Source organism: Thunnus thynnus, chromosome 24 (genome assembly GCF_963924715.1).
Source record: "Thunnus thynnus chromosome 24, fThuThy2.1, whole genome shotgun sequence".
Classification (NCBI taxonomy): Eukaryota; Metazoa; Chordata; class Actinopteri; order Scombriformes; family Scombridae; genus Thunnus; species Thunnus thynnus.
The window spans coordinates 12714715-12725667 of record NC_089540.1 but is presented as its reverse complement, the minus strand read 5'-3'; the positions used below and the strand labels follow the sequence as shown (position 1 = coordinate 12725667).

The window sequence follows — 10953 nt, the reverse complement described above, 5'->3', positions numbered from 1 at the left end:
TAGGACGCAAAGAAATAAACCCTTCTCAATGACCCGAGAAAGAACAGTTGAGTCTGTTTCTTCATGTGTTTACTTTGCCAATAATGGCTTTGTGGAAAAGAAATGTGAGCCTCAACTTTCTTGAGGAACAGATATACAATAACTTCACACTTCTTCTCTAATTCTTCTCAGTCAAAACGGCCATTCTGATTGCCTCTGTAGATAAGAGAGGAAAATCAGGCATCAACTTGAAATTAAGTGTTGCTTTCTTTGGAGATTTGCTGATTCCATATTGAAATTTTATGCTACAAGAACTGTAGGAATAGTGATTTTGGGAGGGAAGATGGCTTGTTAACTATTTGATAACTAAAGGAAAGTAGAGCTACTTTGAAGATTAGCTAGGCGAACTATGTAGCCCAGATTACTTGCTAGCAAGCATATTATATCATCCACCTCTGTTCTTTCCTCATGATTTTGTCACCAGTGTTCTTTTTTTTGTTTTTTTACTAGAAAAGCTTTTTTTTTTTGCTGATATGACAAAACAAGCATTGAAACAACAGGGTCATGCTTGTGCCAACTGTACCACTTAACAAGCTAATTAGCATGGAATTAGCATTAACATGGAAACTGGTAGACGCCAACACTACTAATACCACTCAGCTTTTTCTTCTTCTCATAATAGCCATGTAGTAATTTTTTTTTAACAAAGATTATCTTTCTGCTTGAATTCCTTTTTCTCTTTATTTGTGATTATGAAACTGTCAGACTCCCCACCGAATGTTGTGCTGTGATTGTTTGTCTACTGAAAAAGTTTTACAGTACCTAGATACATCTTTAGCATGTTGTGGTCACCCCCCATATATGATTGTAAAACAAGCACAAAGAATACACTTCACATATGAACACATCCTTAGATTACCTGAAAGCTGTCAACTGTTTCAAGTTTAGCTGAAACACTTTTAACGTTTCATGAACAAAACTGTTGGAGAGGCACAAAACTAAGAGGGAGAGTTAAGAAAAAAGAAAACAATAAGAGGGAGACTATGTCTAAGGCCAGAGAATCAAAGTGTTTTTATTTGCATAACCCGCACGCATGGATTTACAATAGACACACACACATATACATCCCATCACTGTAGTCTCTCATCACTTCTATCTCCGCCTCTTTCCAATCTCCCCAGCCTTCTTTACATCAACTCTTTTTTTTTTTTCATCCTTTTCTTGTGTTTCCTCCTCTCTCCTCCTGCTCTCTGCCTATGCAAGTTGTCATTCTCTCACCATAATAGCGCTTCTGTGCCTTCATGTTGCTGGTTGTTTGCTTGAAACGTAATCTGCAGATGTAACAGAGGAAGAAATTGAGTCTAACAAATGGCTTGAAAGGCTCACGCGGCATATCAAGCCCAAACCAACAAAGGCAGACAAAACGCCCGTCTTTTTTCCTCCCCTCAACATCTGAAGTTGATATTTTCAACAGAATAGCGCGCGGCTGACGTTCCCTGAATAAAGAACGCTGCGTTCGCCGCTGTTGTGTTGTGTTACGCTGTCATTCTGACTTGAATGGGAAAGTTGAGGCCCGTTTGTTTGGTTTAGCTGTTGAGGAGAAATGGGTTTGTTTGATTAAAATTTTCTCGCGCATGTCAGTTTCAGCGGAGTCGTTTCTATGGGCAAATGAAAAGAGCTGAGACTGAGGCTGTGTAAAACTGCAGAATATCAGAAGACTCTATCTATCTATCTATCTATCTATCTATCTATCTATCTAGTAGTAAAATGCCTTTTTTGCTACCCTGAGCACATAAAATGTATCTGAAATTAGCCTAACAGCAACTGTGATTATGGTTATTACTGCACACCACGACCTACACATTACTAGATGTTGCCTGCGTATGTATGTGTATGTGTCCAAACGAGACCTTGCCTCCACGCTGTTGCAGGAGTAATCTCTTGGTTTCACTAATGTGCGGTGATAACATTGTTTTTCTAATCTCAAAATTGCCTTACAATTCACAAAAATCACATAACACACATCCGCAGAGTAAGGCCTTGTGTCCCATTTTAGAGAGCCACGCCGCTAGCCGGCGGCTTAGGCGGAGGCTACCTCGGATCTCTTGTAATGCACTGCGGTGCCATTTGAAAAGGGCTGTTTTTGTGCAGAAAAACAGTAAATTGCTCAGTGTTAAGAAATGGATATCCCGTTGTGTGTTACAAAGCAACGCCTGGACTCATGAAAACAAAGATGTGACTAATATTAACACTAAAATAAAGCCATTAAAATATAGTTTGCCTGCATGGCTTCTTCATTTCCTTTTTTAGGTACTATGGAATTACCAAAACCCAAGAAACAGCATCTTCTTTCCTTTTTATGTTACAGTTTGCTTCTCACTGTCGACGCCATACATTAAATACCAGCTGTTCTGTCACAGAGATTAGCATTTCCTAAAGTTTCACTCTTCTCTGTTTCTCAACACAAGCTTGTTATCTGTTGTTATCTATACATAAACCTATTCCCTCGTCTGCCGCATCCCTAATGTTGAATTCACACAGGCGCCTCTTTCCTTCTCTCTTACACCTTACTGATTAATTAGCTGTATTCTTAATGGCGAATGACGTCACGGGCTGCATGCTGTGGTGAGGCGATCCGCTGTTGTTGTTGAGGTTTTATAACTCTGTTAACAAGCTGATTCTAGTTTGTTTATCATCCTCGTTTTTCTTTTGTGGGTGTGATGTGATTCTTCTAACCTGTTTGTGTGTACAAGTGATTAAAACTGGAATAAGGGATGAAAAAAAACCAACCTGTTATCTGGAATCTAACTGCACAGATCCAACTTTTATACCTCAACTCAGGGTATCTGATACCAGTGCTCTCTTTTTCCTAAATTCAAAATGTGTAAACATGAAGACAGGAACAGTCAGTGATTTCTGGAGCAATAAATAGGGAGTTTTTAGAGCAACACTGCCCTCAGTGATTGACCCCTTCGCTCCTGAATGCTCTCCAAACCACATCCACACACACAAGGATGCTTATGGACTTGCATCAGCTTGGAAGGGAAGTTGATTTTTAGTCAAACAGTTGCTAAATTTTGATTTTATTTTTTATTTTGTATCCCTGCATACGGTATATTGTCATTATTTAAACAAAACAAGGAGGGAAAATGAATTTAAAAATAATATCTGGTCCATTTCATAGCCATCAGTTTTTTCATCTGATAACATCTTGGTGAGCTGCTCCTTTGACCCATGAATTTCAATAGCCAGTGGGATGGAGGATGCAGAATGCAGCCTTTAATGACTGGCTGACTGTGCAACAAGCCAAGTCTTAAAGGGTTCACTGAAAGGTACAGTGCAGTTGGAATTGGGCTGGCTATTTCCCTGCAAGGGAGCATTATTCTCAGTGCTATCGTTTGAATTTAAAAAAAAAAAAAAAAAAAATGTGTTACAGAGTGAAGACAAGCATCACTGAAAAGATTAAGCTCCTGGAAACTGACCGGTGTATTTTTAAAGCTGCAAACTTAGAAAAATCTAATGTTGAGATGGAAGGTGACGGCTGCAGCTAAAGAAACAAACTGACTGACTCGCTAATGTTCTCTTGTTAAAAGTCTCTGCCATTCTCTGCATGATGAATCACATTGCGAAACTAATACAAAAAAATGTATTAGCATCATATATCACATATATGCTTTGTTATCAACCTTCTACTCCCATTTTCATCTGTATAAGCCAACTTTCTCTTTTAGGGATCAATAAAGTTCATTTATTCTTGCAGTCTGATTTAGATGAAGTTTACACTCTGTCCCACTCAGGAGCACATTTAGCCCAGACGCTGTACCTTGTTTCCATATCAAATACGCAATAATCTGTAAGATTACTATGAGGTGACCCTCCCGTCGCACCCTCGAGCCCCCAGGACCCCTTGACCACCTCCCCCCCCGCCCGTGACACAGCATGCACGGTGGGGATCGGCCGGGCCCTCCTCTCCTCATTAACCTCATCTAATTAGATGGCAGGGAAGTCCATTGTTCGCCCTAATGAAGCCTCAATAGAAAGACAGGGCCTCGGCTGGCTCTTCTGACACTGCTGTGAAATTACAATCCCCTTTCCTCGCCATCCCCTCCCTCCCTCCTTCCCCCCCACACCACCTTCTCCCCAGCTTGATTTCTCCTCTTCTTTTCCCCCCTCTCTGTTGCGTTCATGGGTTTGGGTTTCTTGGAGAGCCGAGCGCTGAGCTTGAGGAGTACAGTCGGAGCTTCTATCGGGATGACAGAAAGATTGAGAGACAGAGGCAGAAACGGAGCATTGCGAGCGAGGCAGATAATCCGTGTGATAGCTCCACACATTCCCATACTGCTAATTTTGCTCCAGCAGCAGAGCCCAGGGTAGCATTAGCTCTGCTTAGCGCCCCCAGTATGGAACCCATCCACTAATTACTTGAGCTGCCGTGGTTCGCTGAGATTTAAGTACCACCTCAATCCCATTATCTTCCATCCCTACAGCTAGCCCCTGTCGCCTGGGCCCTTTGTAGTGGAGGAGTGGAGGCTGCAGGGTTATTGATACAGGCCTCCCTTGCAGATAAGATCCACGGCGGTCTGAAGGAGGAAAGCTACTGTATGGATGAGAGGTAGAGGGAGGTAGCATGTGCGAGGAGGTGAATGGCCTCGGATCAACGCCGGAAGGGGAAACAAAGAGCGCTTGAAGGGCTGAGGGAGTGTGTGCGTACACCTATGTGAGAAAATCAAAGGTGGTGATTGGGGGGTTAAAATTGGACGGGGTATTTGGAAAGATTATTCGCCCTCCAGTGTTTTTTTTTTTCTTCTTTTTTTGGTTCTTTTCTTTTTTTGGGGAAGGTGGGGGTTTCGCTCTCTGCTCACCCCAGAGCGACTAATTACAATTCACATGTCACACACTCCACACATAATAAGAGTTAGGAAACAGAATTAGAATATTCCAAAGGCCTGCAGGGGGTGTCATCTCGGGAGAAAGAGGGGAAAGTGTGTCTCTTTTTGCAAAGGGGTGGGGTGAGGTGGTGGGGTGGGGGTAAGCTGTGCATGTGTTTATGTGCCAGTGCATGTGGCATGTGCGTAGTGGTGGTGTCTGTAAGGGAGAGGTGGGTGAGTGGGTGGCTTGGGGGCAGAGAGGGGGGGGGGGGGAGAGGCGATGGAGGGAGTGCGAAAAATCTACAACGCTCCCACGCTGTGCATTCCTGCCTGCCACCCGCCCCTCCGCCCCCCCTTCGCCGTCCCGTCGATATGCCCGCCACCCTTCTCTCTTCACATGTCGGGTGTCGCCTGCTTGGCACGCCGGCACGGCTGCCTGTTAGGGTGGTGGAGGGAGGGGATGGTGGCGGTAGTGGTGTTTTTCAGGGGGAGGTGGAGGGCAATTGAGTGACATCTGCTCTGCTGAGATGAGGGGCAGGCGGGCTCCTGGCATTGGCGGCTGCCGTGTCGGAGGCGTTGGCACGAGGCTGGCTGGGTACAGCAGGGGTGGCGGCGCCGGCAGCAGGCGGTGGATGGCCTTAACGGAGAACCGTTTGCTCAAACAGCATGACATCTCCTGGAATGAAAGCACCCACACACAAATACACAATTCTGGCAACACACACTCGTACATGCTTCCATGCACACAAACTGGCACTCCGTCCTCCTTCTCTTGCTTTGTCACTTCCCTCTACTTGACTATTTCTCACCTCACATTTCAGGTTTTCTCAAAGCCTCCATGTCCAGCACAGAATTACCGTTCAAAGGCGTTTTCATCTGCAGTCTACTAACGTGGACAGTGTCAGCGCGACACCAGGTTTCATTTATGTTGCCAATTACTTTCCTCGCCGCCGAGTCCCTTCCATCTCTACCTGTCTTTTTCGTCTTTTATCCTCTTTCTCTTCAGGTTTCCCCAAACCAAACACCGTTAATGAACCATGAAGCTGACACCTGCAAGAAAGCAACAACTACATTTAATGTGAGCGGAGGCAACATCCCAAATCTCTGCCTTGTCACCTGCCACCTCCCAAAGAGAATACATAAGTAAACGGGACAAGAAGAGGGACAGGAAAGTGAAAGCACGTTGAAGGAATTGGGTTCAGTAACTTACAGTTGGATGAGGATAAACACGTTGATAACTAGCTTTTCTTTGGTTGCTATTTAATGCTTAGCTATTTTTTCATCATCACAATAAATGTATAAAAAGTTATTAGCAAATAGTAATTGCACACTGGAGGACAATGAATTCAGGTTACCTGGGGGTGACAGAGGGAAAAAAAAACACAAGATGACTGACGTTTATTAGATTGTATCTAAACGAATCTACCACTCTCCTCTGTCTTTCTCTCAGAAGTTGTTTCCCTCCTCTTTCATATCACCGCTGTTGTTGAGGCACTGTGACGCTGATGCGGTGTAAATTGATTTCCCGGAAGATGTGATGGATGAATAGAGAATGTACATCTTCATCGCTGACCCCGGCGCCGATTGCTTCTCCCCCTGCCCGCTCCGATGATTGACAAGGCTGCTAACGAGTGCCGTCGCCGCTCGTGTTATAATTTTGCTGTGTTGAAAACAGCCGAGACTCGGCCCCAAGGTAATGAGCTTCTGGAAGAGGGGAGGGGGGGGGAGAGAGGAGGAGGAGAGAGGAGAGGAGAGGCTCACCCCGTGAGAGGTGAAATAAAAGAGTGGGAGTAAATAAAAAAAAAAGGAGACAAAGCACATGAAAGTAGATTAGAAAGAAGTTGAGGTTATCATCGACTTGAGAGGGGCCGTTTCATTGTTTATCTGCTGTCTTGATGGATGTCTTTCAAGCTGGGGTTTCTTAGCTGCAATCATTTCTCAATCGCTGAGAGGCAAGAAATTTCAAAAGGCACCATAAAACGTGGTATTTGCATTGAAAGTATTTGATGTAAAAGTGCTGCATGCTGCAGATTGCGTATCGTGGCGTGCACGCGTGTAGACATTCAAGCTCCTGTGTGTATTTTTGATCAAATTCTGTGTGTAGCCTATGTGTGTGGGCAAGAATGCAACTGTTTGCATATGCATGTAGGCGTGTGTAAGACTCATGTGTTTATGTGTGTGTGTGTGCATGTAATTTATTCCTCCACGTGGGGGCTGAGGGCAGGTCTCTCTCTGTTTATTTGGATGATTAGGAGGTGACAATATGTTGCTGATGATCAGGTTTATAATCAGCTACCATCACAGATTATTCTAACCTTGATTAAAGACCTGCAGTCTCCCTATCATCTCCCAGCTCCGCCTAACAAGATTGGACGACGCTCTGATTAATGCCAGAGAGCAACTAGTCATGACACAAAGGACAGGCCTGCATCACCGCAGGAGGACTCAGGGAAACTGTCACGCATCATACTTTGTTGTCTTTCTGATTTGTCTGCTTGATACAGGACCTTTGTCTTAATTATTTTTCTTTTACAAATTAATCCGTGTGAGACTGATTCGGTTTTCATTACCGCAATAATAAGGACGGCGCTGTTGACGTCTGCCGTGATTAGATATCAAAAGAAACGTTGCGGCAGAATGTTACCGCTGTGCATCCATCTGCTAACGCAACCGACGTCTCTTCCCCTTTTAGAATAAGTCATAAACTCGTCAGCAAACTTTCTTTTGTCTTCACTGACAATCATTAGTGTGACATGCGCACTTGCGTGTGTGTGTTTATCCGGGGGTTTGTGTTTTCCTGGCAGAGCGTTTGATTCATTACGCTGTGAGGTGTTGTTGAGGTCCCGGCGGTGTGTAGGAGAGGATTGAATGAATGAGTCGCTCTCACAGGTTGTCAGATGATGAAGGCACTGATCCAGGGTCTCTGGCAATCAACCGGCTGGAGGCAGACGCAGAAGCCTCTGGCCTTTGATTAGCACTGAACAGTGCGGACTGGCCTCTCTCTCTCTCTCTTCCTCTCCAGCCCTCCTCCGCCAGAGTGGGATCATCACGTACCGTTGGCGAAAACAAACCTCCAGTTTAGCAGCAGTGTCATGCTGAGGAGGAGGTTCAGTGTGTCACAATCTGCTCCTCGGTCCCTCTCCGCAGCCACGCTCTTTCATCCCCAGCCCTTCCGCACTGCTCTCTGTCTCTAGCCAGTAGTCACTTCTCCCAGGCTATACTTTCCTCCAACTCCCCAGACCTGCCATCCTCAAGCTGTCCACCAGATGCCCTCAGACTTTCCCCCCATCTACACACCTGTTCCCATTTCTAATCAGTCCTGCAGTTACCTGGTCTACTCCGCCCACTCCTCACCTGCCACTCATTCGCTCATCAGCCACTCACTACTTATACCAGTCCACTTCCATCCTTCTATGCCAGATTGTTAAGTTGCTATGCGCTTCATGTCTTCCTCTGTGTTCTATTCATCTCTTGTGCCTGTTTTGATTCTTGCCTGTCAGATTTGTTTGCTTGTTTGCACTGCCTTCCCTGGTTTTGACCCTTGCCTGCCTCACTATCCCTTTAACCTTTGCACCTCCAGTTCTGAGTATTAAATCATTGAACTGCATCAAGCTCTGCCTCAGATGTCTACATTTTGGTCCTTCCTTCCCCTGTATTCCTGTTGCCCTTCTTGCACCAGCTGTGACGCAGTGATCCACTGCTATTACTAAGCAGAAGTTGCTGTCCTTATTGTTTTTTTTCCCCCCCTGAATTACAATAAAGGTCAACACTTTTACAACACTCTTACTAAAGTCAGACAGAGAGATGCTCAACATTTAAACCACAATCCATATGCAAATGTAAACCTGCTATCACTCCCAATTGATCTTTTAATGGACAGGAACTAAAGCGTTAGGTATTTATGGTTACTAGTATGTTCCATTGACACACTCATGAAATGTTATATTTCATCTAACACTTCATAAACCTGAAAAAAAAACAAAACTAGAGTACTGCAGTTTACTCTATTTGTTTGAGTGTTCTTGTGTCCAGGTGCTCTTTCGACAAGGTGCCTTATGTGGCGCCACACTGAGCTGCGGGACAGTCTAAATGGAGGAGGTCCAGTCACTGATTGTCCCTTTCCTCTCTGATATTAAAGGCACTCTAGTGAGAATAATTTGTGTTTAGTGCCCTGCTGCGGATGTCCGTCCTGTTTGACCAACGAAGCTGACCTAATTCATCCTCTCCAAGTGTGTGTGTGTGCGTGTGTGTGTGTACTTGTATTTGTGCTAAATGCAGAATAGCTGTTGTGACTAGCTGGGCGCACACAGAGCCTTGTTGTTGTTGCTGAGAGAGCCTGTGTGTGTGTTTGAGGGCCACTGAGTACGTGACCTCTCCTCCAGCATCCCCAAAGCAGCGGCACAGCGGGCGGGTAATTCATGCCAAAGCCCGGCCGCCCCGCAGCTCAGAGCACGTGCCCTCCCCAAGCACCCCCCCCCCCACCCCCCACCCCCGCATGCCCCCTGACCCGTGTCTCCGTGGCGATGGGGTGTCCCGTCACAGGGAGCACCTGGCACCTGGCCACCCCCTCTTCTCTCCTTTCTCTCGCTATCTCCCCCTCACAGGCCTCACTGGGGGGTCTATAATGAAGTTTCACGTCTTCATTCAGGGACCGACAAGAAGCGGTCCAAGCCTGGAGCGTAGTCAAGCTGCTGAAGTGCCGCAGTTTGAAGGGTATTTCAGTCCTGAGATTCGACCCTGGCAGGCAAATACTGTGCTTGTTACAACCATATGCAGCGAAGATTTTTAAGCATTTAGAAGTGATAAATTACAAATGGGTCTTTTTAGCATATACAGTTGTAGGAATTATTTAGCTCAGACCTTTTGCATATTCTAAATAAGTTCATGTGAAAATATAATTCCTTTTTGTGGAATCTGCCACCTCTCTCTCCCTAATTCTGGTGCCTCATGTCTGATACCTGATGTCCCTAGACTCCAGCCCAGTCTCAAGATATAAGAATAAATCATCTGGAATTTCATAAAAATAGCTTAAACACTACGACTTCATCAATTTTCAAGTTGAAGTTCAAGTAGTACCTGGATATAAATGACATTAAACTTTCCTCCAAAAGTCTTTTTGAGAAGCCTTGGAATACAAACTATTTTTCCTCATTTTTTTTGTAGTGGTGCCTTCTAGTACTGTTAACGAGGGGTCTCGCAAAACACACAAGGAAAAACAGACACAAACATATCACTGTTTGGAAGATATATTTAGCAGCGACCGCCAGAGCTATGTTACAGCCGCAACCTGACACACAAACTACAGCTGCTGAGTTTCTTTTGGACAAAACTCTGTGATTCTGCCAACAACCATCCAGAGAATTTTGAGCCTCAAGTGCAAAGAAAAGCTCAATCTAAAAATGTATTTTGCTTTTACGACATAAATTTATAGGCTATGGCGCTATTTTTTACGAGGCCAAATATCACAACAAGAGTATGGAGGAAGAAGCAAGCACTGGAGCTATATTACAGCCGCAGCTGAAAGACAGGAGAGGCTTAGCAGCATCGGCCGGTGCCTGGTGATGGCTGGTGTGATGTCTGTGGCGGATGATGGAGACAGAATTGAAAACCGCAACAAATTCATGGTGCTGAGTTTCTTTTGGATGAACTCTCTGATTCCACTGACAACAACCCAGATAATTCTGAGCATCAGGTGGAGTGGCTTTGCAGCATCGACCGGTGGCGGGGAGGATCGACAGAACTTAAAACTTCGGTAAACCTGACTTTGATCTCTGACAGAATATTATATCAGACTTTGCCGACTCTAAATACAGAACAGTATCAACAGCGACTGTGTGTTAGCTGTAACTTACGAAGCTGCATACAGCTTTAGCACAATTAGATCCTGGTTCCTCGTTGTCCGTAACGATAAAAGAAACAGCGTTCTGTTCTGTTCTGTAGTTTTACTTTCCCTTGTCCACCATTGTTTCCCAAACAAAGTTGAAATGAAGACTACAGACTCAGAGGTCTTTTAACAATCCACCGATGTGCAGTTTGTTTTATGATCCTTGCACACCAGTATAATATCCGGACATAATGAGGGAAAAACATTTTGTAAATGAAAATA

At 44.8% G+C, this 10953-nt stretch overlaps 1 long non-coding RNA gene across 1 annotated transcript; it reads right to left on the bottom strand.

The window, feature by feature from the left end:
• Positions 1 to 1025: 1025 nt before the first annotated feature.
• On the bottom strand, positions 1026 to 8808 carry LOC137177279 (uncharacterized). The gene is made up of 3 exons (XR_010926047.1): positions 6203 to 8808; positions 4113 to 5897; positions 1026 to 1310 (listed from the first exon to the last, which is right to left on the bottom strand). It is a non-coding gene; the product is annotated as an uncharacterized lncRNA (long non-coding RNA).
• Between the last annotated feature and the right edge of the window lie 2145 nt (positions 8809 to 10953).